This window comes from Girardinichthys multiradiatus, chromosome X, assembly GCF_021462225.1.
Source record: "Girardinichthys multiradiatus isolate DD_20200921_A chromosome X, DD_fGirMul_XY1, whole genome shotgun sequence".
Taxonomy (NCBI): domain Eukaryota; kingdom Metazoa; phylum Chordata; class Actinopteri; order Cyprinodontiformes; family Goodeidae; genus Girardinichthys; species Girardinichthys multiradiatus.
Genome location: NC_061817.1, coordinates 24,723,229 through 24,750,113, shown reverse-complemented (window position 1 = coordinate 24,750,113; position 26,885 = coordinate 24,723,229). Strand labels below are relative to the sequence as shown.

Here is a 26,885-nt window from a genome sequence, read left to right as displayed (position 1 = left end):
TGAGCTCTTTCCTTTCTTCTTGGTTCCTGGGCGTAATGGAAAATGTTTATTAAAGCCATCAAACACCATTTAACAAAACAGGCTTCTGCAGTTCCTTCTAATGCATTGTTGTTAGGTCAGCGGTCGTAATGCTTTGAGTTGCAGATTCCCACCAATTCAACAGATGATCAGCCACCAGAATGTTTGTTTTTCTTCCCCATTGCTGGTTAATGTGAGACCATATCTTCCTTAGTCAGGACTGAGACATGCTGGCACCATTAACAAGTGCCACATCAGCACTAGTACAGGGGGGCGGATGTTGGCTTTGTGTTAATGTTGACGCCCTGCTAGATGTGGAAGACGATAGAAGATGTGGTCATCATAATGAGATCTGGGCCTTAATAACAACACATCCCGCAGGACGCTGAAAAAAGAAGCCAAAGGTTATTAAAGGCATATATCACATCTGTTGAGCAAGCAGGCATTCACTCAACATCCCTACCTTCTTTTTTTGTCAATGGTGATGACTACTCTGAACGTGGAACCAAAGCCACAGTGACCAAGCACTTAATTTCAGCATCAGGTTACAACCTCACAAACTTCAATGCATTTTATGTGACACACCAACAGATAATATTGCCTATTTGTAAAGTAGAAACAAAATTATAAATTATATTCCTTTTTTCTTTTACAAATAAAATATGAGAAGCTTCTCACATCTTCTTGACATTTCTGATTTTCTTTTTTTGCAAAATCACTCAAGATCAGTCATATTGTATGGAGAGTGTTGATAATTTTGGAGTCTTCCAACAGATTCCCAGTGAAACCCAGATCTAGATTTCAACTGGGTCATTCTACCACATGAATATGCTTTTATGTAAGCCATTCTATTGTAGCCATTCTATTGTGTGTTTAAAGCAGAAGTCTTTCTGAAAGGTGACCCTCTGATCCAGTGCTTACTTTTTTGCACTGAAAAACAGGATTTCTTCCAGTATTTTTCTGTATTTAGCTCCAACCATCTTCCAATCAAATCTGATCACCTCCCCTGTCCCTGCTGAAGGATTTCCTACAGCATGATGCTGCCACCATCATGTTTCAAGGTGGGCATAGCGGGTTCAGAGTTGATGTAGTGTATTAGTTTTCCACGCACATGGACTAAAGGGTTTAAATTTGGTGTTGCTTTACCAGAGCAACTTCTTCCACTTGTTTGCTGAGTTCCATTCATGGCTTGTGGTAAACATGACTTCTTAGGGTTTTCGTCCCGCAATATCTTTTCCTTGCCACTTTTCCTTTATGCCAGATTTGTGGAGTGCATGATTAATAATTGTCATTTCCATTGATTTTTCCACCTGAGCTGTGGATCTCTGCAAATCCTCCAAATTTAAATTAACTATATTTTCCAATATGTACAAATAAAAAAACAGCTACTTAATAAAATAAGTAAATAAATATTAGTCCTTACAATGTGGACCTGGAATTGACCAGCCTGATAGCAGCGGGGATAAAGGATTTATTTCAGTCTATTTGTCTTACAATATGGCATTTTGTATCTCCGTCCTGATGGTAAAAAGGATAATTCTGCCCACAGAGGGTGACTAGGATTAGCAAAAATTATCCTAGCTTTCTTTAAGGACCTGGAAATATGACGGTCACTCAAATTATTAAGAAATGTGCAATCATTTCAGAATTATTGTTGAACAGTGTTTTTTGATATAACCTAACTGAGCTTCAAACGTCTCCATAACTTTGCAATAGACCTGTGTGGTTTCTTTCTTGGGCTTTATGAAACTCTTTGTTCACCATGTCATGAAGCGACATCTTTGGTTTTGTTGTGGTCTTGTGTTTTCTATTAGTTTGGAATTTCTCTAAGTTCTTTTAGTAGTTAATTTTCTATTATTTGTTATGGTTTTCTTATGACTATTACAGGGGTTGGACAATGAAACTGAAACACCTTAGAGTGGGAGGTTTCATGGCTAAATTGGACCAGCCTGGTAGCCAGTCTTCATTGATTGCACGTTGCACCAGTAAGAGCAGAGAGTGAAGGTTCAATTAGTAGGGTAAGAGCACAGTTTTGCTCAAAATATTGAAGTGCACACAACATTATGGGTGAGCTCAAAAGAGGATAAATTGTTGGTGCACGTTTTGCTGGCGCATCTGTGACCAAGACAGCCAGTCTTTGTGATGTATCAAGAGCCACGGTATCCAGGGTAATGTCAGCATACCACCAAGAAGGTCGAACCACATCCAACAGGATTAACTGTGGACGCAAGAGGAAGCTGTCTGAAAGGGATGTTCGGGTGCTAACCCGGATTGTATCCAAAAACATAAAACCACGGCTGCCCAAATCACGGCAGAATTAAATGTGCACCTCAACTCTCCTGTTTCCACCAGAACTGTCCGTCGGGAGCTCCACAGGGTCAATATACACGGCCGGGCTGCTATAGCCAAACCTTTGGTCACTCGTGCCAATGCCAAACGTCGGTTTCAATGGTGCAAGGAGCGCAAATCTTGGGCTGTGGACAATGTGAAACATGTATTGTTCTCTGATGAGTCCACCTTTACTGTTTTCCCCACATCCGAGAGAGTTACGGTGTGGAGAAGCCCCATAGAAGCGTACCAACCAGACTGTTGCATCCCCAGAGTGAAGCATGGGGGTGGATCAGTGATGGTTTGGGCTGCCATATCATGGCATTCCCTTGGCCCAATACTTGTGCTAGATGGGCGCGTCACTGCCAAGGACTACCAAACCATTCTTGAGGACTATGTGCATCCAATGGTTCAAACATTGTATCCTGAAGGCGGTGCCATGTATCAGGATGACAATGCATCAATACATACAGCAAGACTGGTGAAAGATTGGTTTGATGAACATGAAAGTGAAGTTGAACATCTCCCATGGCCTGCACAGTCACCAGATCTAAACATTATTGAGTCACTTTGGGGTGTTTTGGAGGAGCAAGTCAGGAAACGTTTTCCTCCACCAGTATCATGTAGTGACCTGGCCACTATCCTGCAAGAAGAATGGCTTAAAATCCCTCTGACCACTGTGCAGGACTTGTATATGTTCCCAAGATGAATTGACGCTGTATTGGCCGCAAAAGGAGGCCCTACACCATACTAATAAATTATTGTGGTCTAATTATTGTGCCATCGTCGGCGCCATCTTGGTTGGACGAAAACCAAGATGGCGCCAACGATGGCAGCCTCGGAGCTTCGCTCTCTCTTTGCTTTTGTATTTTGTGTGATTTTATGTTTTTCGAGTCACAGTACTGTGGTCTCATTCAGTAGAGAGAAACTTCTCAACATAAGAGAGTCCTTTCTTGGGATTATTTCACCATCTTTTATTGATCCGAGGTTCACTGAGCTCCTGGCAAGCGGAGCTGCGGCACTATACGGGATACTGCGCCGAAAGCATCGGAGGGGAAACCGTGCTGGCGCGCTGGTAAAGCTCCGCAAACGAGAACTTCGCACACCACTGCCTTCAATCCACCTGGCAAATGTCCGCTCTCTAAGCAACAAGATGGACGAGCTGCTTCTTCTCACCAGTAAAAACACGGACCTCCGCGGATCAGTGGTTCTCTGCTTCACTGAGACATGGTTAAATGAAAACATCCCGGACCGCACACTGCTGTTGCCGGACTTCCAGCTGTACAGAGCGGATCGCAGCGCGGAGCTATCGGGGAAGAGGCGAGGAGGCGGAATCTGCTTTTATATAAATGAAGGTTCGTGCAGAGACGTAAAAGTGCTGGGAAAAACATGTAGTCCGGATCTGGAGTCATTTTCCATAATCTGTAAACCGTTTTATTCACCGAGACAGTTTTCCTCGTTTATAATAATCGGCTCATTTTTCCACCGCATGGCTGCACTTCTGCCACGGAAAAACATCTTGCTGAGCTGATTACAGACGTAGAGAAAAAATACACGGACTCCTTCATCATAATACTGGGAGATTTAAACAAACAAGCAAACCTCTCCCATGAACACCCCAAATACAGACAGCATATTAAGTGTCCCACCAGAGACAAAAACACACTGGACCATTGTTACACAGCTTTAAAGGAATCATATCATGCTGTTACCAGTGCTGCTCTGGGTTTTTCGGATCATTATCTAATCCACCTCATCCCAACCTACAGACAAAGACTAAGAGCTTCCAAACCCAAGGTTCACACTGTTAAGAAGTGGACTGAGGAATCAAAGCAGATGCTACAGGCCTGCTTTGAATACACAGACTGGACTGTTTTGAAACCTCAGCCACTGACCTAAACCAACTAACTGATGTGGTGACATCATACATCAGTTTCTGTGAGGACATGTGTGTGCAGACCAAGACCTTCTGCACCTTTGGGAATAACAAGCCATGGTTTACTCCACACCTCAGGAATCTGCGCAGGGAAAAGGAAGAAGCTCACAGCAGTGGAGATTGGGCGCAGTACAGGCAGGCTAGGAACAGACTAACAAAGGAGATCAAAGCAGCCAAGAGAAGCTATAGTGAGAAGCTTAAGAACAGCATTTCTACTGGTGACACTTCGGCTGTATGGACCGGTCTGAGAAACCTGACTGCCTATAGGAGCCCCCCCCACCCATCCTGAACAGAGTCGTCTCCTGGCCAACCGTCTGAATGGCTTCTACTGCAGACATGACAGGAAGCCATGCACACCTCAAACCATCTCCTCCACATCCCATTCAGGCCTGTAGCACTGACGTCTGTGGTCATGAAATCCTTTGAGCGGCTGGTGTTGAAGCACCTGAAAGACATCACAGGCCCCCTGCTGGACCCCCTGCAGTTTGCTTACCGAGCAAACAGGTCGGCAGATGATGCTGTCAACTTAGGTCTACACTTCATCCTGCAACACCTCGACCATCCAGGAACGTACGCCAGGATCCTGTTTGTAGACTTCAGCTCAGCCTTCAACACCATCATACCTGACATCCTCCACCAGAAGCTCACGCAGCTCAACGTCCCAGCCTCCACCTGTCAGTGGATCAACAGCTTCCTGACGGACCGACAGCAGCAGGTGAGACTGGGGAGCATCTTCTCCCGATCCAGATCAATAAATACTGGTGCCCCCCAGGGATGTGTTCTATCTCCACTCCTCTTCTCCCTGTACACAAATGACTGCACCTCAGCGGACCCGTCCATGAAACTCCTGAAGTTTGCACTGTCATTGGACTGATCCAGGACGGTGATGAGTCTGCATACAGACAGCAGGTGGATCGGCTGGTACACTGGTGCGGTCAGAACTACCTTGAACTCAATCCACTCAAGACCGTGGAAATGGTGGTGGACTTTCGGAGAACTCCACCCCCATACACCCCCCTCACCATCCTCAACAACACTGTATCGGCCGTGGACCACTTCAGGTTCTTAGGAACCACCATCTCTGAGGACCTGAGATGGTCTTCACACATAGACACTGTTCGAAAGAAGGCCCAGCAGAGACTGTACTTCCTGAGGCAACTCAAGAAGTTCAACCTTCCACAGGAGCTGCTGGTCATCTTCTACACTGCCATCATTCAATCTGTCCTGTCTTCATCCATCTCAGTGTGGTTTGGCTCATCCACAAAACAGGACAGGTCCAGAGTGCAATGAATAATCAGGACTGCAGAGAGAATAATCAGGGCTGACCTTCCCTCCATCCAGGACTTATACAGGTCTAGAGTCAGGAAAAGAGCTGCTAAAATCTCTGCAGACCCCACACACCCTGCACATAAACTGTTCAGAGCTTTACCTTCAGGTCGCCGTTACAGAGCACTGTTTACTAAAACCAGCCGCCTCAAAGACAGTTTCTTTCCCCAGGCTGTTTCTCTGTTGAACATTCAATAGAGTACAAAACAACAGCATACAGATGTTGCAAATGCACCTTTTTATTTATATATGTGTATATTGTACATTGTAAATATGTATATTCTGTAATACAAAAACAAAACCAAAGACCAAAGTGTACTGGAGTCAAATTCCTTGTTTGTATGTACGAACTTGGCAATAAAGCTGATTCTGATTCTGAAAACCAGGTGTTTCAGTTTCATTGTCCAACCCCTGTATATTCGTTGTATGCTAGTTCCCTTGTCTTTCTTGTAGTTTCTAGTTTAGTTTCCCTTTTAGTATATCTGTGTTTATTTATGTTTAAATATTTGTTCACCTGCGCTCTTTGTTTACTAGTTTATTTTCTCTGTTCCTTCTCATCCTGGTTCCCTTTCTGTGGTTTAGGTTTTGTTTATTTTCGGTTAGAGTTTTTTATGGGTTCTTTGTTAATTATTATGTTTTGATGTTTCTTCTAGTCCCTCTGGTTTCTTGGTTTACTTTAGTTAATGATTATTCTAGGTTCTTATGTCTCTTTTGTTTTATTATCTTTGTCCATAGTTTTGTTTCCTTGATCTTTGTTATTTATAGTTTTGTTTTTGTAGTCAGGTTCCTTTGGTTATGTTATTGTCTAGCTTCCTTCACGTTTTCCCCTCTGGATTTATGTTATGGTTTAGCTCTCGTGTTTCATTTTGTTTCTAGCCTTGTCACCTTAGCAACTATTCACACTCCCTCAGTTCTCTACAACCTGATCCACACCTGAATTCCATCTCCCCTGTTTTCCTATCTCTCATTCTCATTGGTCCATACTCCACTTCCCTCTGTTCATAAGCCCTCTGTTCTTGTTTGTTCCTCGCTGGTTCCTTCCGTTCGAATCCCTGTTCATATCTCCGTTGTTGTGACTATGAATCTTAAAATATTATTTATAGTGGGTTGTGGGGGAGCTGGTGCCTATCTCCAGCAGTCAATGGGCATGAGGCGGGGTATACACTGGACAGGTCGCCAGTCCATCACAGGGCAACACACAAACAACCATGCACACACTCATTCATACACCTAAGGGCAATTTAGAGTTACCAATTAACCTAACAGGCATGTCTTTGGACTGTGGGAGGAAGCCGGAGTACCCGGTGAGAACTCACGCATGCATGGGGAGAACATGCAAACTCCATGCAGAAAGACCCCCGGCTGGGAATCGAACCCAGGACCTTCTTCCTGCAAGGCAACAGTACTACCAACTGTGCCACCATGCAGCACAATATTATTTAATATTTAATATTAATATTTTATCAAATAATATTTCGGTCTGTTATGGGTTATCCTGTGAATACCAGCCCAGTAAGGCGGTGGTATCAGGACAAAATAGAAAGGTGTGAGCCAAGCTCTGACATTATTGAACAGCCAAACTCTGCACACACATGGAATGAATTCACACAATTTCTTAAAATACAAGAATGTATTAACAAAAATAAGTCAACTCAAAGTCAAACATATTTCAATCAACAAACTCTTTACTATGCTAAAACAATCCAACTAAACTACTAAGCAGAATTAAAGGATAACGAAGACTAATGGGATATGTACAATATAAACAAGTTGATTAAAGATGATTGAAAACCATGACCAAAAGAGTGATGCAACATTGCCATGCAATGTTATGTATGTTTGAGAACCAAGGATTATCTTGAAAAATCTGGAAATGAAGTTAAGTTAGTCTTGGAACCAACTTAGGCAATATTCAGCATACCTTTAGACAACCATTCACAATGCAAGATCAGATAAAATATTTTAATAAAATAATGTTTTAAAGAATGATCTGCTGAATAAAACCAACCTTCTGGATGACTAATTCTCAATGGTGTCTCATTAGCTGCCTTTATTTATTAAAATATTTAAATAAATATTATTAAGGAAATGGTCAAATATTTAAGGAAGTATTTTGGAAAAGAACCAAAGCTTTCTGGAGAAATGGGCCTAAGTATGCAAGCACGTGTTCTTAGCTGTTAGCAGTTAAATCTAACAAAAGAAGCAGATAGCTTAGCACCAGAATCAAACACACACCTTTAAAATACCGTTAATAAAAGGGTTAAAATGCATAAGCGCAGATGGCGCGTTATGATCAATCTTCTGTGTTTAACATCACCCTTTAAATAAAGTTTGTCTTAACTTTAAAAATACACAAACAGAATACAAAACTGAGCACGTGTGCTGCAGATAGCCTGCTAGCACTAAGATAGCAGAGTTTCACACAAACAAAACCAAACTTCAGAAAATGAAAACGTTCAGATCATTTCACCCTAAATATCTCTGCCCAAACCCTAACCTCGTTTGAAACGTGTTGAGGAGGAATTGTCCAGGCGACGACGACGTTTGAAGAAAGCTCTGTGAAGAAAGGGTCAGCTTCAGCTAACATCCGGAGCAGTGACTGGAGGGCCGCACTGTCGGCCGACCAAACTGCATGATACCACAGTGATGCGGCTCCTGTTGTCGTCCTTTCAGACCGGGAAAAACCGCTCCACTCGGCTTCGTAGAGACAACGTTCCTACTGGGGACTTCTCTGGAGCACAGTTTGCATCTGCAGGCCTCAGAGACAAGGTATGGCAATGCTTATACCTTAATTTCCCCTTTTTATGAATGAATACCGGGTACACAGACAGTAATTCATCTGTACTTAACTTAGTGCATATGATCGATAATCGTATGACACCCTTGGATCCAGTTTGAAGAGTTTATGTCAATTTGCCAGCAAAGAGACGTTAGCGCGCTGTCTCCCCGGCCAGCCTCGCACATAGTCCGGGTGGTAGAGATCGGACCATTGGAAAGGTGGGGGTTTTATACGGCCAATGGCATCACGGGCTATTACCCCGTTTCCTGGCTGTAGTTGTGCTGGAAGTCAGTTAAATGTAATTTATTTTGAAAGTTCCAGAAAGGTTTATACTGCATCTTTCTTGTTGTTTCCATGGCTGTGGGTCCCAACACCGTTCACCTACCTTCGTCTATGTACTTTGCCTACTATGTTCCTGCTGTATCAAGTTTGTAAGTTTTTGGATTTCTTGTATCTGCAGTGATTTTGCTACGTTCTTGCTACGTTGGAGAGCCTTTGGATTATTCTTTAAATAAAGTAAGAAGACTCCTTTAAACATGCTGCTGCCTAGCTCTTGTCTGTGCTTTGGTCACTCTAAACCTCAAAACCCGACACACCACTGTTTTCCAGCAAACCTCTGCTGAGGTTAAATTACACGAGGGACTATACCTAGTAATCCGAGTACAGTTGATTTAGGGGTAAATCAACTGTAGTGGCTAAATACAAATGCAAGCCATGATTTTCAGGTTTTTAATTTGTAAAAATGTAGAAAGCCACACATCATTTTCCTGCTACTTCATAATTATGCCCTACTTTGATTGGTCTATCACATAAAATATCAATAAAATACAGATATGTGAATGCATCATGATAAAATTTGAAAACGTTCAAGGGGTATAGTTACTGTATATGGAGTTCAAACCAGACGTTTAAACCGTGTGACCTCCCAATCTTTTTCCAAAAGGTAGGCCAAGTCCAAACAGACACCAACCTCTGCAGGAAGTCAGAAGTCCTCCAACACCAACTCAATGTTTCACACCAGATTCAGCTGGAATGGAAAAAAAAAGTACTTTGATATAAGGAATGGCTTAAGTGTTGGAAGGCCAAGACATCTTGATGAGCATCAAGACATACTGTGAACAATCACCAAAATTCAGAGAAAAAGCTGACATCACATAGATTGGACGTGGACTCACTAACATATGGACACAATAGAAAAAAAACAAATCAATATCCAAAGAAATCACAGGGTAATCCTTGGATGGGATATTGCTGGAGCATGCACACAATTGTTGAACACTTTGAAGCCATGGTGAGTGATGGTGCATACTTGTCTGTGCTGGAGCACTTACAAAGTGGAAAGTGAAACATGAGCAGAAATGAAATCACATGGGTTCCCATGGACGGCAAGTATAAGGAGCTTAGTCAAATAATCAACAAATAGATAATTACAAAGACATCTGTCATCTCTGTTCTCAGATGGTGTATAGAATAAAGCAAAACAGTAAAATTATTTGCAAATGCTAATTAAATTTTACAAAAAAAGTGAACTTTGAAAAACGATAGACCAAGCCCAGCAGAATACTTCAAAAAGATCGTGATTTGTGAGTTTTGTGAACAAAAGCGCAACTAAACAATGTGGCCAAAGTCTTACTGGCATTTCTATTTTTACTTTTTTTTTTTTACAAATATCCTCCACAAATGTGAAATCCTATAATTTTTTTAAACATCTTTTTGCCAGTTTTAGCATCTTTAGTCAAATGTGCACAAATACGTTTGCGGCAACTGTATTAAAATATTCCCTGCTGCTTTGTGCATGAATGATTTACCTCTCTGAATGGGTTTGGTCGTCACAAAGATGACTGCTCGTTTTGATCCCCGAAAAATACATTTCACCGCGTTTACCTACCTTCAGAATCTTTTGTAAGGTCATACATAATTCTTAACACCAAATGTGACTTTTAGACATAGGATGAAAGCTGGACAGGGTGCCAAAAAGAATCGTCACACAGATTTAATTCATCTAGTGTGGTCTTTGCATCATTTAGGAGCCATTTGAACTGTTTTCCCTGTCATGATTTACGAATTCTGCATTCCTCTTGAAACATATCATACATCTCTTTAAAAGCCTTGTGTTCCGCAATGGGTGATTATTTTGACTTTTATTAATGGATTAGAAATTTATTAATTTAAAGAGTAAAATATGGAGCTGCTCCAGGCAGCCTTGTTGAAATTTGCTGTGTTGACTAACATTTTCTAAACGCAAGTCAGTCAATGTCATTGTCACTGACCGTATACGTGGGGCCAAAAGGACATTAAGTGGTGGATTTATGGCCCCTATATATCTGAGTGCTAAAACCTCGAGAAGTCCCTCCTGGCGCTGTAAGGTTTTGCTTTCTCTGCCTCGCTCTGTTGGGTTTTTTCCCCGTTTCTTCAGAGTGCCTACATTTTCCCTTTCCTTTATTTTCATTGGCCTTTAAAGAGCACCGTGCACTGTTCAATGTACTCATTCAATACTGAACTTTTCAACACGGACACATTAGAACACAGAGGCATGTACACACAGAGAGAAAGAAAGGCAGCGGTGGACATGCAGAGACCAGACCTAGACTCTGCTGCTCTGGGCCACAGGACGCTGGAAGCCCAGCAAGTTGCAGACATGTACCGGGCCCCCCCTCCATCTGTGCTAGTTATTGAAGCAGGGCATTAATTGATCGCTTTGGTTTTTTTTTTTTCCCTTTTGTGAAGTGGGTTTAGGCATGGCTTTATGGAGGTTGGGGAAATCTATTGAGACCATCCTCTTTGACTGGAGCACAGCAGTAAAGCAATCACTGTCTCCACCTTTATCGGTCAAAATTGTGCTTGTCTGTTTTAATCGGTTATTTCCTGGGCTTTCATGCCATTATATTTTTTTATGTCTGATCCTTTATGCGCTTATTTAATTGGATCTAGTTTATTCCTTTTTTACATTTTCTGGTTATCTTAGACAGTTTCCATTAAATTACAAACTATAGCAAGTTTCTCACAGAATTATTCTCCATAAATCCAGATAAAAAATATTTACACAGCATTCAATTTTTGATTGTTGATTATCAACAACTGTTCTCTCTTCTGGGAAATCTCCTTTCCACCTAAGCTTCATCCCATTATTTAAACAATCAGCAAAAGTGTTCCTACCTCTTCAGTTTTCCAAACTTTGTCGCATTACACACTTCTATGTATTTGTGTGGGATTTTAGGTGATTGACCAAAACAGAGAAGTGGAGGAAAAGTTAAAACTCGCATCCTACCAGCAAATGGCCTTTATACTAAACTGACTTCAGGGGGCAAGGAGGAAATGAATCAGAGAAGCAGCCAAGAGGCTCATGGAAACTCTGGAGGAGCTACAGAGATTCACAGCTGAAGAGGGAAAATCTGTTAGATCAGCTATTAGCCATGCACTCCACAATTCTGCCCGTTATGTAAGATTGGTGAGAAAACAGGGTGGTGGCAGTATCATTGGCAGTTTCCATACTTTTCATCAGCTACAGGGAAACTGGTAAGAGGTTATGGCAAAATGGATGGGACTAAACACAGGAAAATCTTGGAGCAAAACAGGGGGGTCTAAATTCAAATACAAAACTAGAAAACCATGTATTAATTTTTGTCCAATTTACAATTATGCACTACTTTTGGTTGGTCTATAACATAACCCCCACCCCTCCAAAAAACCAAGTTAAGTGGAAATGTCCATAGGGTGAGAATACTTTAATCTCTTTTCTTAGTGAATACATAGAAAGTAGTTTGTTATTAGTTTATATTGTTTATGTGTACAATTTTATTTATTTGCAGAAATGTTAAAGCCTTCAGGAGGGTGTAAACCTTATTCTTTCAATAATCTGTAAAGAAAAATGCAAATAGAAAAGTATGCTCTTGTATTGTAGACTTACCTTGTGTGAATGATGAATGGAAGCTGTTGTGCTATGCAGCTCCAGTTTATGTTTTGCATTTTAATTGGATTAAACTGTGACAAGATCATGAAAGTTTATGTACACACTTGAAGCTATGTTCCACTAATTAAACCTTTAGCAGATTTTCCCCTTATAAAACAGCCAGCGTGAACAGTGGAGCTATCAGGATCTTCTATAACTCCACTGTGTGAGGCTCAAATCATAAAAAAACCAACAGGAACGTTACTCAGTTTGACACAGATTTCAGCTCTGGCTTCATTCTTCCTTTTTTCTTTCAAACACACACACACACACACACACACACACACACACACACACACACACATTAACAAACACAGATAGAGCAACAGCTCACGCAGATGGTTTTGTATCTACATCTGGCAACAGCTGGGATTTGAGAGCACATCTGTTCCATTGTAGGTGGAAACAGAGTGGGTTGTTGCTACTATAATATTGACCTTCTTGTACATATTTTCACTTAAATCTATGTTGGGACAGCAGCATTTTTACATTCCTGATGTTTTAACAGCCCATCATGTAATTTTCAAGGAGGAAATATTTTCAGAAATCTTGTAATATATACTCTAATACATTTCTTTTTTTTTAACTCTTTTATTGTTATCAGCTGTGTATTTTCTGATACTTTTACATTTATTTTTTTACAACCATGCATGCTTTTGATATGCTTGGATACTGAATCGCACCATGTACAGGTCCATGTCAATAAATTAGAAAACCATGGATAAGTTCATTTATTTAATTTTTCTAATTAAAAAAAAAAATTACTTTTATCTTATTTTATTTAATTATTACACAGAGCTATATATTTTATGAGTTGCTTTTTTTTTTTTTACCTAAATTCAGTTTCCTAATAAAATAGAATAATACAAAATTCACTTAAAAAATGATTCAAAATGCACAATTGTTATTTTGTGAGCTACACAAATACAAGGAAGAGGTCTTATTTGTACAGCAGTTGTTGCTGACACCATTCACAAGGAGGGTAAAGCACAAATGATAAATGCTAATGAAGTTAACGGTTCACAAATACCAAGCATATTAATGGAAAGTAAGGTGGAAGGAAAAAAAACTGTGATAGATGTTTTCACAGTCAGTAATGATTTGGGTGTTGTGTCATGTGCTGGTGCTTTGCTTTGTCAAATCCAAAGTAACTGCAGCTGTCTACCAGGACATGTTTGATCACTTCATGCTTCCCAATGCTGACAAGCTTTACGGAGATGCACATTTCACTTTCCAGCAGGACTTGGCACCTATCCACACTGTCAAAAGTACTAAATCAAGTTTAATGGTCATAGTCTCACTCTGGCCAGCATGGCTTGCCACATTAAATATTATTGTACAAATAAAACACAGTTTGTGATATGATTTGTGTTTATGTAAATAATATATCTTTGATCATAAATAAATCTTTACTCATACATGCAAACACTGCCCAGTACCTATATGGACATTTCAGCAATGAACTTTTTAAAATGCAATTTTTGTGCAATTGTAATTCAACTTTTCAATGTTATTCTAATATATTCAGATGTACCTGTTTATATACAAGTATGTGATCCAAGACAGGTCAGTGTCATTCCCAAAATAGACTCAAAATAACCCAAATAATTAAGCTCTCTCTCTCTCTCTACTTCTTCCTTCTGATGAGATACATGAGATCTATTTCCTTTCTCTTCCATCACCTTCTGCTTCTCTATGTCTTGCTTTTCACTTGCTCCATTTTGTGATCAATCTGATGTTCATTTTATCTAATGAGCTCATTAGGATGTCTTAAGCAATAGTGATGGATTATAATGGCTTTGAAATAATCCACTGATTCACTTCTGTAACAGGCCAGTAAAGTTTAGGCCCTCCACTGAACCTTGTCTCTTGTGATATGTCCTCTCTCGTGGGCAAAACATCTCTTCTCGTTTTATCCGGGTTTAAAGCTTTCTTTAGAACAGTGTCAAAATGCATAACTATTTCTTCACTCCTCTGCAGCACCTTTCTAACCTCCGCACTACATTAAGTCATATTTTATACAATTACAGAGATGAATGTGTGAAACTGAATGTTAAATTTAGGAATTCCCCCCTATCAAAACAAAGGAAATGTGTTACAGTTGGTCAGTCTGTTAAAAGTCTTAAATGTTTATGGCTCGCCTTTTTTTAACAGCCATGACTGATGGAGCCATGTGAGTTTAAAGCTGTGAAAGTCCCTGTTTGTAATGCAGGCGTGTTCATGGCTCCACTGGCTAAGAATATGATGCAGCTTTGCGTTTTCATTTGCATATCTAATTGCAGGTGCATGACAGCAATAGATAGTGTTAATTAAAAGAAATGTATACACTTTGCATCCACACAGATATTCCAGGGTCAGCATTAAAGCTTGAATATCTTCAACAGTCTTGGTGAATTGAATTGAGTTGAACTGAATAGTGGCGCACTATGCAGGTGGAGTTTTTATTCCAAATCCTGTCCATAATCTAATGGCCTTTGAAAGTCTGCCACTTCCTCCTGGCTGACAGGTTGTGCATTTGGACCTAATTGAATCCATTTACATCCTGCACAAATGGAAAGCATATGGAGGCCATACTCACCTGGTTCTGATCAGCTACCGAGTTGGGAGAAGCACACTCTTCAAAGTACGCCTTGTGCCAGCAGGGATACGCTACACAGTGCAGACTGAAAAGAAAAGGAAGAAAGGACACGTTTTGATATAAGAGTTGCCTCTAATTCGAGTTCCATTGTCCCCTCCGAAGCGTGGCTTGTCTCTGTGTTAAAAGACTGTGCTCTGTTACAGTTGCTCTGTTTAACCACAAGGGGAAGTCTGGGAGTAATTTAGAATGAAGCCAGGTCTCTTCGAGTTTATCATTTCTTAGTTTCTGCTCTACTTAATGAGAGCATTTACACGTTCTGTTGTATTCCAGTCATGATTTAAGTCTTAAATTTATCTTTGGGACATGTCTGAATTTGTGGTCCTTTTTTTTTCTTCTTTTTTTTCTATTTGCTTCTGTATGAAAAACAATTAAATTTAAATCTTTGAACTTCCTATCTATGGGAAGTTGCCAATAGCTGAGTTCACACTAAGCACAAATCTAGATTGCTGCTGTTTAAGGGAGTCTGTTAAAGTTAGAGTTGACATAATGTCCCAAATATAGTCAATGGTAGGCCATGACTCCAAATCATGGATCTGATTATGTGCAGTATAACTTAAAATTGGAGTTTTCAATAGCAACGAAGTGGAAGTATCAAATAACCAAATTCTGAACCAGTTATTTAAAGTGAACCTAAGCCCCAATTTAACCACTACTACTGGTCTCAGTGCTGTTCCTGGCAATCCTGGAAAATTTATTTAGAATGTTAAAAGTGTGATTTCATAAGAGCAATATAAGGACAGATGAAGAAGATGTTTATATTTATACATAGAAAGTAGCAACTTAGCAAAAAAGAGCAGTTGTCTTTCAATCATTAACATTTATGGAGCTGTACCTTATTCTAGTTCTGCAATTCTATAATTTTATGACTATTCTGACATCCCATTTGATTGAATTAACAAGACAATTAAAATAATGTTTGATTCCTGTTTTGCTGAACATGAGATGAATGATACCACTCAAAACTCAGTTCAAGTAAATACATACCAGTACATTTTAAACTAAACATACAGGAGTACATCTCTGAAGTCATTAAAAAATAAACACAAGTTTATTGCATTACATTCTGACAAGGAAATGTTAATTCATTTTTAAATTATTGTGATAATCAAGTTTTCTCGTTTGTCCTTTAATGAAGTTTCAGTAATAAAAGTTTATACTATTAGATAAATGGTAGATTTGGAAGCATATACTTCTCATCAGATGTTGAGTCTTAAAGGTCTGACTGTAAATCATAAAATGTACGTGGTGAGATTCTGTTTCTGACTTATTTTCTGTAGTCCATTTTAAAACATATTTTCTCACTGTTAAAAAGAAATCATAATGTGATACTTTATAAAATTCAAACAAAAATATTTAAAAAAATGGTTAAAATTAAATAAACCAATTTCAGGGTAATATATACATGAACATGGTCATATTCAACAAATTTTTATATTTTTGAAAAGCTCATTTATTTTAGTAATTCAGTTCACTAAGTGAAACACATTATGTAGACTGATTACACACACACAGATGTTTTCCAGCCTTTATTTCTGTTATTATGGTGACTTTCCTCCTACAACAAATGAAAACAAGAAATGTAAGATCAGAATATTACATCAGACCAATAAAAATCATTTTAATACAGAAATGTCTCTGCTATGAAAAGCATATTTACCTGCTTGAAGGTTATTTTTTTCAAAGGTACTTTAGTGTAACAAACAAGCCTCATTGGAACACATATTCTAATTTATTGAATATGACTATTTAGTGGGGCTTTTAGAGAGTTAAAATGTTTTAGCTTTCTTTCAGGTCCAATGACATACAGAGATTACAAACTCATGTTTTCCTCATAATTAACTTATCACTCTTTTCTGTTAGTTTTTTTCTCTTAGTTTAGGTCTGAATGTAATTTAAATGCAAATTAATTTGCACATGATGCCTGAATGCTATGTCAAAAGGAATACACCATGTGAATGAAAGTCAGTTTAACTACCTAAAAGAGGATCACTTGAAAAGGGCGGTAAAGAAAGAGCTTAGAGAGGGCAGTGATACTGTAATCCTGTGGTGTTTTAGTCTAAGTGTGGCACATATTTGTCACTGTGCCCTTTAAAAACTGATTGAAAAATGGGATTATGTGGCATATAGTTCCTATCACTGTCACGGTAAAACAAGCCCCACAAAACATATTCAGCCACACACTCTTTGTTACTCCTAATAGACATGAACAAAATAAAATACTTACACGAACAGTGGCCTTGAGACATTTTGAAACAGTATGGTCATATGCTGCAGGTGACTCGTAAAAGCACAAAGAAAAACATTTTCCATTGTGAAATGTGCGCGTGCTAAAGTAAGGGGCTCACCCAGAACCCCAATAATACAAGAAGGAGGAGGAAATACTAAAAGATTAAGTCAAACTGTCAGAAAATAAGTGAGAATATTCTTCATCTTCTTGCTTTCAGTATTTTTTACCTTTTGTGTCATTAAAATATAAAGTTTTGTTGTTTTTTTATGTTATCTGTTCCATTAGGGCATTGGTAAATTGCCTGTTTAGGCAATAAAGTATATTTGAATTGAATTGAATTAATAGCTACTTGTTTAATGAACGTGATCTATTACCTTTAACCGATGCTCCGCATCGAAATGTAATACAGTCAGAAAATATATATTTAACATAAATTATTGTTCATTTGCATCACTTCTTTCAGTTTATTGTCTAACAGTTTTCTGTCTAAATACCCAGTCCTCTTTCTAGCTATAGCTATATTACACAGAAATGATGTCAAAAATGGGTATTTGGTCAACAAGTTCATGTATTACTTCATGACACGACTAGTTCTGGCATGTGGACGTTTACTTGAGTCCGTTTAGAAAATCTGCAAGCAGCCACTAGTCATTTTGACAGAAACATTTCATTCTCTTTAGTTTGTAATTTCATTGTAAAGCTTATAAAGCCACTGGGATTTATAATGAAAGCAGTTTCCAGTCTCCAAAGCAAAACTAGCGTCGACTGCCAGCCGTAACCTCATATATACCACATAGATGTTTGACTCATGTTCATTTTTTATCTTTCTCCCGGCAGCACCATGCACCCTATTCATTTTAATTTTACCATTATTTCAATGTGGTATTCTGTCTTTGTAATGCTGTTGTAGTGTAATGAAGTTTTGCTGGCCAGTGTCTACATTGTGGGTAAAGCTGCGCTGTGATGGGTAACAGCACGTGGAAAGCAGTGTTTATGTGTCTGCATGAATATACAATCTGGTCTTTGTAAATGGCCTAAATTCATGTGTGTGTGGGTGTGTGTCTGCATGTGTGCAAAAGGAACGGGGGCAGTGAGTAACACCATGACCTTCATTGGGTTCCCCTCAGTCCATCCCCAGCCCCACTTATGCCACATCTGGTTTGACCATCTCCACCTCAAAACCCCTGCTAGCCAACCCCACCTGCACCTCATCAATCCTCGGTGTCATCATTGCCACATTTCTGGCTATTGCCATAGTAAGCCATGACACGAAGACGTGAAAATGATGAATAGACATTTTCCGGACAGGAAGCTGCCTGCGATGGTTGAAGAGTCACTCCACCCTCACTCATCTTTCCCATCTATTTGGCATTTTCTGTTTTTTTTCCACCCTGCGGTGCCTCTGTTGTCTACCATCCTTGCATGAACCAAATATGAGAACTTATGGTGAGCTGAAAAAAATCTATTTTTTTAGGTTGGAGACTTTTCAATACCCTTAGCAAAACATTGTATAATGTATAGTTGTGAAATATTTTTCATTTGTTCTGACTAAGTCTTGCAATTAAAACATGCAAACAAAATATACATCTCGAATAAAGTACATTTTAATACAGTAAAATGGTGCCTGTGATGTAGATGCTGTATGGGTTCCAGAATCAGTGTAAAGCACCCTGCTATGAGGTATCTGTCCTACACTCATGCAGAATCCCCAGATGTGATAAGAGTTTCCTACAATTGCTCATGACTAAAATATTCCTCCTAAACTTTGATCAGATATGCCTATTAGCTTCACAAATGGCTGTAACTTCTTCTGTCATATGATTTTTAATGTTTGTGGCAGGGGCATTTGTTAAAGGCCTCAGCCACATGTTTTCTCGAACAGAGCCTGCTCATAAAACCCCTCTATGGTCAGTCCTATGAACTTAAGCTTGCAGTGTCAGACCGAAGAATCCCTCCCTTGTTTCTTTTCTCCCTTCGGGCCAAAGTACATATTTAAGAGATTTAGGCCTTCTTTGTCAAAGCACTGAAACCGCTTTTTCTTCATACCCAAAATTCCAGTTCACCAGCTTTAGTACAATATCTTCAATATCTCTAGTTCAGACTGACAAAGGATTTCGGCAATGTTCAATGTTCGATCCCCTATGAGCAACAAAGAAGATGTGAATTTTAAAATGACACAAACATCAATGTAATTACTCAAAATCTAACTCATTAGTTTTTACATTTTAAGTCTTAATTTCTTATTGTGTCAGTTAATAATTGGAAAAATCCTCTTTCTGCAATTTTTGGTGGACCTGGATTACAGCCATTCATTGTTACCGAGCAGCAGTAGAAGTCTTTCATGGGCCCAATAGGGCTCACTGCTCAGGGCACTATTCTGTAGTGGATGATATCTTTTATAATGTTAATTTGCATGTTTATTCAGTGCAGATTGAGTGTTTTCACAAAGTGTAAGCCATGGAAGAAAGAATGACTGTGCATTGTGGTTAGTTAATTAAGATGAAATTAATTATTAATTCACAGCTTTAAATTCTGTGCAAAACTAAAGGGTTATTTTAGTGCTTTTAAGGACTCTATGCTGCATTCGATCATCTCTGCTCAGAATATAAAATAATTAAACTGTTTAACTGAACTTGATCAAATACGAAAGAGATTCTTCACAACCCAATTTGAGATTTGGACAACCTTATTTGTATTTGTAAAAACACAAAAAAACATTTTCAATGTTTTTTTTTTTTTTTTGGCATTTTGAACGTAGATTGAGAGAAGTATAGAAACTAGGGTCAGAAGGAGCTCAGGGCACTTTCATACAGGAACCACCACTGTCGAGGACAGAAAGTATTAAATTATACATGTAAGGTATTAGGGAGATAATATGGACACACCAGTGGATAAAACAGATGTTACTATAGGTTCACACACACAAAACTCACATTTAATCCTTTATGATGCGTCTAGATTTTGTAAGTATTTTAATTAAGAAAAGTGCAGGAGAAATCTACTCCATGGCACAGCTGAAACTCTAGGGGGGCCTGGAGCTAATTAAAAATATGTGCTGATCAAACAGCCTATCCTCATCCTACATGAATATCACCAGAGCCTCTGCTGCTGCGAAGGACTGACCAGGCTCAGAACTTTTTGCTCTCAACCAACAGGATCCAGTGTTGCAGGGCTCCATCCAGGTCTCCACAGGCATGAGGCTCAGTTTGTTCCAATCAGCAGTGGGTGACAAAGGGACGATGCAGTGAAAGCAGGCCCCATAAGAGAAATCCTTTAGCTTACAATCAATTGTTTGTGAGAATATGTCACACACCCATTTGATCTCCAACAGAGATGGGTTTTTTTATCCTTCCACATAAGATAACTGGCTCAGCCCACTTTCCTCTCACACTTCCAGTGAGAATGTCACATTAAATTAGAATTACATGACAATTTAAAATGACAGTGAAGGCTGCTATTAATTACACTCTTCCTTTTGTTTCAGGCAATCCGGGCGAAGTTGCCAGACCCAGGAGTGCTCAGAACAGATCCTGTAAATGTAAACGGATGTGAAAGCTACCTATAATTTTTCTGAAATGTAATATTCTGGTAGAATCCTTCATCTCTGTCACACGTTTTCTCTCCTCCCTTGGTAAAATCCATCCTCCCTCTATCATTAGGCATTTCTGTCCCTGGTGATTAATGATTCTAATGAGCATGTGCAGCCATTCACTCACCACTACACGTTATCCAATCCTCTCTCGTCTAGGCCATGTTTAATGTCCTCTAGAGAATGTATAGCACCCTTGTCATCCTCAGCCTAGAAAAATAGTTTTTTTGCACATCTTTTGTAGTAAATCATCAAACAAAATGTAAAGAATATGTTTCCATTTATGAACAAATTAGCCTTTTGTATGCAGGTAGATAATTTGAAGTTGCAATGTTTATCTCCAGTTCACCCAAGTAAAAGAGAATCATTGAAAAGCATATATCTTCATTTTTACAACTTTTCATTTTCAGTTCACTTTCAGCTGAGGACGCAGCTGAAAGCTACTGAAGACCGTTCATTGGAATCTCAAATTATAGTATCAGTGCTTAGCCTGTCTATAATTCAACACAGATGCAAATTTACAAAAAAAGTACTTTCAAACACAAAAAATGTTTGGCAGGATTCAGACGTTATTTCTGCTCCTGTTCTGACCAGCATTGTTACTTTGACATGCACAGGTATGCGCCAGTATAAATTCCTCCCAACAACTATGTCACCAGATTACTGGCCATGCAGGGGTTGCACAACTCATGCCTTATTCCACATAATCTGCTTGTGTTTTACTCATGAGGGTTCAACTACTCTACAGTAATGTAGGTCCTAAAACATTATTCCAGGGAAGATATCCATCATGCCACTCAAACTTTCTGACTCCATCTCCAGTTAGGTTTTTTCACAACATGTTTTCTCTCTAAAAAGACAGTTTACTCTAATGCTGCACATGGAGTAAAAGAAAGTGGATTTAAAATACTGACATATAATCATACTGGTGCGCAATCAAAACATCACTCTTTCATTGAGCTCAGACACAAAAAATAGTACAGTTGAAGAAGCTGTCTAAGTTGAACAAATGGCTCTTTTCACGATCTGTGAGCATCAGCAGATGTTTTGTACTGACAAAGGACACATAAGAAGTAAATGAAAAACAATGTAAAGTCAATTTTCTTACTTGATAAACCTTAGGCTAACAAACAACAGCTGCAGTTGCCTCTGTAGTTTTGCTGTTTATTCCCTGCTCCATCTATCTGTTCTAGCCCATCCATGTTCATCTGGTGATAATACACTAAGCAAAAACGCCCCCGAAATTAATTTTCTGTTAAAAATATGCAGCCATACATCAAGTCAACATATTTTCTTTAAAAATGTGTCTTTTAAGCAAGAAAACAGTCCATGTCCTATCTACAACAATAGTACATTGGACACTGTGGGTCCAGATTACACATAATCAAATATATACTCATTTCCTGCTTTTAAGAAAGGCATGGCTGCAATGGCTTTTTGTTTCAAGAAGTGCTATTAAAATATATGCTTTTATTAAACAACTGAAAGGTCAATTATGATTTATTTATGCTTCATGCTCTTATTGTTTCTAGGTTTTAAAGCTGTAATATACTTTTGTCCTTTAAAATTTAGTTCAGTCATCTGTAACCTTCATTACTCTCTGTGTTTTGCTTTGTATTGCTTAGTTGGTTTAGATCAGAATCAAAGGTCTGTTTATTTTAATGATTTTAAAAGACTATATGTGAATGTGACATTATCTTTTGGGCCTTTCTTGTCTTTTCTGTCTGAGGAGCTACTGGTGTTATTGGAGCATATTTCTCTCGTTGAACTGAAAATATTTGCTATTCGGTTGTTTCTGTTTTACCACCATGTAGGGTTTGCTGTAAAGATGTGAACTTTTATCTGTGGCAGACATTGCAACTATGACAGGCAGGCAATGGGAATGATGAGTGCATAGTTGAAAATCCATAATAAAAATTTAAATAAAGGCCGCCATATCTGTTGGACTTCTGGGTATCAGCCAGTACTCTGAAATACGTCTCATCACTTTTATGTTGGAGCCGCAATTGGCCATTGGGATGTGAAATTAATATGACAGAGGAGCCATCTGCTAAAGAGGGAGCACAATGGCGACCAAGAAAACAGGTTTAGGTCTTACAGAGGACAATTTTAATTGGATGCGTCATTCGCAAAATAATATACATGTCACATAAACGGATTTGTTGTACTGATGACAGCTTTAGATTTATAGCAGCTTGCAACAAAGTAACAAGGAGGAACACACATAATGTAGTATGTGTTGCTAATTTTTAGTATTTTATCCATGAACCCCCTAAATTGGAAGGCACTGCATGAATGCTTCATTTTATTCAGATTATTCTGCTTGTTTTCAAAGTCAATGACATGTTAACTTGTCCTGACTTCAGTGCATGGTTAGCCTTTTAATTACTTCTCAACCAAGCTACACGTTAACAGAGCAACAGCTTGCCGTGCAGGAAGGCGTAAATAACTGAATCCAAATTGAACATTCTTCGGGAGGCTGCAATTCAGCAAGTTTTCAGTGAAGTTGGATTTTTGCACTGTTGTCACTACTTGGCTCTAATTTGATTTTCTGCCATTTAACAAGCTCCTCTTCAAGACCCAATTTTTTATTTCTCAAGTAAAGCAGCAATTAAGATTTTTTTATTTTTCAAATCGAACCTTTGATCATATTTTCAACAGAGATTTGTATCACTGTTACTTTTTTGTAGCATTTAATTTGTAAGACCTCTTTCTGCTACTGTGAGGACACGTGCATTATAGTTTCAAGGTGAAAAACCTTGTTTGGTTACCACACATGTATGACATTTCCTGATAATCTGGTTTCTTTTGCAAATACACCAATTTGCATGCAAAACAATAATGTTAGGGAGATTCCAGGTATATAGCATGGTCTTCATTTGCACATTTAAGCCAAAACAATCATGTGGCATTGTTTTAGTTTTGGATAAGTCTGCAATACATTAATAAATCACCCCTTAAAATCATTCAGGCTGTTGTGCAAGAATTTAGGAACTTGTAAAATGGAAAATAAGATATCCAAGCAACTTATCTAGCATCCCATGGACACACCTGGGTCTTCTTACCAGGCCTGTTGCAGTGAGTCCCAAACTGATCTTCATCGCTGCTTCTCAATTCAACTATGTAATGCCTTTGCAATGCTTCTCTGACCTACAGCTGTGCAAGAAATCAATCACTGCACACAAAAAAACAATTGTCTGCTTAAAGCAAAAGGGCCTTTATGGTAACAACTTGCCGGAATGATGATCAGACTTGAAGACTGAAGGCTGACCTGATCTGTAAGCATTGGTAAATTGGTAGAACTCATCTCTTATATTAATAAGACTTTAAATGATCAGAAAAATAATGTTTTCATATGAAAGTGCTTCCTCCAATGTTACAAGTATAGATTTTTGCATGGAAATTCCCATACAAAGACCACAGAGGTAAAATCTAATTAATACTGTGATAATTTAAGGAGTTAAAATAAACTATGCTTGGTTAATATAAAGAGCAACCTCAAATGCAGGAGATGAGATATTACAGCAGCTGGGCAAAAAATAATACAAATTCTGTTACAAAGAAAAATGTCTGTTTAGTTGAATGTGTGTGTGCATGTGTGTGTGTGTCTGTGTGTGTAGGGTGTGATATGTCTTTCCATTGTGTTCATTGGCTGCAGTGACAATGCTTCCAATGATCTTTTGTTTCCAGTCACAGAACATATGATATGAATAAACAGATTGTCTTCTGGCACAGTACTTACACAGAAATGTGTTACAGATGCCATTTTTGTGAGAGGTTGCATTTAGGTAACAATCATCTAAAAATCAAATCTGCATATTTTTAAAATTCAAAAAAAGGTTATTTGTTTAAAGGGAAGGTAGATCCATGCAGGGCACAGCTTTAAATACATTGCCAGCCTTCAGTAGGCTTCTGGTTATACCATATGCCACTACAATTCAAGCAGTTATTGTGTAGGACCCCCCTCCTTCTCTCCCTCTGCACATACCCAAGAACTTACTTCCTCCCATCGAGCAGATTTAGATTATGCCAATACATAATAAATACAGCAACAAATCAAGAGTAAGTGTATCTTACATACATTTCTCCTTAATTGTATGTAATCTCCAAATATAGCTCTCTATAATGAATTACACCACTTTAACTCATGCATTATAACACACACACGAGCACAATCACACGGGTTGAAGGGTACCTGCTTTCTTTTTCAGAATTTATGTGGTTGGAGAATGTAACTTGATAAAAGCCGATTTATTCTGTTGAATAATAAACTGTAGAAATTATTTTATTTTACATTTAGATAGCTACCTCATTTGTCATATTTATCTAAAATCTGTTAAAAGTGTTAGATTTAAATGATCAGTGATATATTTTCAAGAAAGACTCCCTCTGTGATCAAAGGTTACAGATAATCAACAGCTTTTATTATGCTCCAGTGGCCTATATGTTATTTAATGCTTGGAAATCAAGGACAATGAATTTGCCTATGCCTAAATATCCAACAGTCCCCTTTACCCATGGGTAGATGTGGGTGGGAGGCAGAGACTGTCCGTCATCAACGCTTCATTGATCAGGGACAATCCCTGTCATAAAACTGGTCTTTTTCTTAAGAAATCACTCACTCTGTATTAATTATCACTAAGTCTGCTGCATGTGGGTGTGCATGTAAGCGCACGCATCATTGTGTGCTCCTAAATGTGCAGCTAACCACCTCTTTGACTATTCTATACTAGATCCACTCACTTGACAAGAGCTCATAACCAGATGAAATTCCAGCACCTTCTAAATACAAGAAATACAACCAACATCTGAGAATATAGAGCAGATCTTGAGCATACTGAGCAGAAAAAAGTGAACAGCAAATCAATATTTGGGCTTTAGTATGAATAAAAAAAAAAACTTTTGTTTAAAGGCAAGATCATATTTCCTCCATATACCAAAAATTACATATTTATTTATTGTTTATTTTTGTGTTTTATATTTTTGTTGCTCTTTTATAAATAGATAAATATTAAATATAGTAATGCTGCATTTATTTTGTCACACATCATAGTCTGTTCCTAAGTCTGCAACTAACCACCTCTTTGACTATCCTGCATTGCATTCATTTACTATATCTTTTCAGATTTTTTTAGCAAATAAGGCTAACCCAGATTTCACCCGTATACTGAAACCATATAACGATGAATTATATTTGTATTTTTTTGTCTTTATTTTGTGATTCAGTAGTATTTCAGAAAGATAAACAAAATGCAATAATGTAGCATTTATTTTTGACACACACATAAAAAAAACCCTTATAATTTTATTGTTCTGTGATGTATTTGTTGAGATCAAACACTCTTAATGGCTAAAAAAAACAAAAAACAATTAAAAATCTATTCTCTGTTGTACAATTATGCAGAGAAGTTAAATAAGTGAACAGTGTACATCGATTCGTTATTCTGTGGTGTTATTGTTACAATCAAGTCATACAGTGTGAAAATGAATAAAAAGATTACATTTCAAAATAAGATAACAAAATTAAGTGACAAGTAATACGTTAGGCAGAATATATATATATATATACATACACATTCTGTGTTTTTACGCATTGCCATCCTCCGGCATTTACTGTACGCCCCGATAGCAGCCAAACCGCGACTATTATTACAAACAGCATGCAACGCCATCATCCGATTAACTGCATGAGAAAAGAAGGCTGACTTTAAACAAATTACACTGGGTTTTATTTTCACCGCACCGACCAAACAACGACAAACCTCATGCAGTCCCATTTTTAACACGGTGAAAAGACTCCATGCAGATTTTCTCCATTAAAGCAGGGTGATCCACAGACGGAGCTGTTTTCTCTCTCCTATCGCTCTCACGTGAAGTCTCCTTTTGCCCTAAATTGTTTCGCTTCACTTCTTTTTTATCCTTTTTTCTTTTATGAACAGAGATAAAAGCGTTGCTGGTCCACCCTTAAACTTAAACTATAGCCTGGATTATTTTAAATATCCAATCTAAAATTCGCCCCCTATGCAGTATTCCCTTTGATTCACGCTTGACTCAAATGGCTTCAGGGCCAATGTGGGTCCGCCTATGGGGTGCCT

General features: G+C 38.5%; 1 long non-coding RNA gene across 2 annotated transcripts; it reads right to left on the bottom strand.

Annotated features, from left to right (window-relative positions):
- Nucleotides 1–26,885, bottom strand: LOC124862552. Of its 2 annotated transcripts, none has more exons than XR_007036942.1 (4): nt 26,553–26,885; nt 14,915–14,999; nt 9,271–9,414; nt 1–403 (listed from the first exon to the last, which is right to left on the bottom strand). It is a non-coding gene; the product is annotated as an uncharacterized LOC124862552 (long non-coding RNA). The 2 variants fall into 2 exon arrangements; XR_007036943.1 differs by having other exon boundaries at nt 9,358–9,414.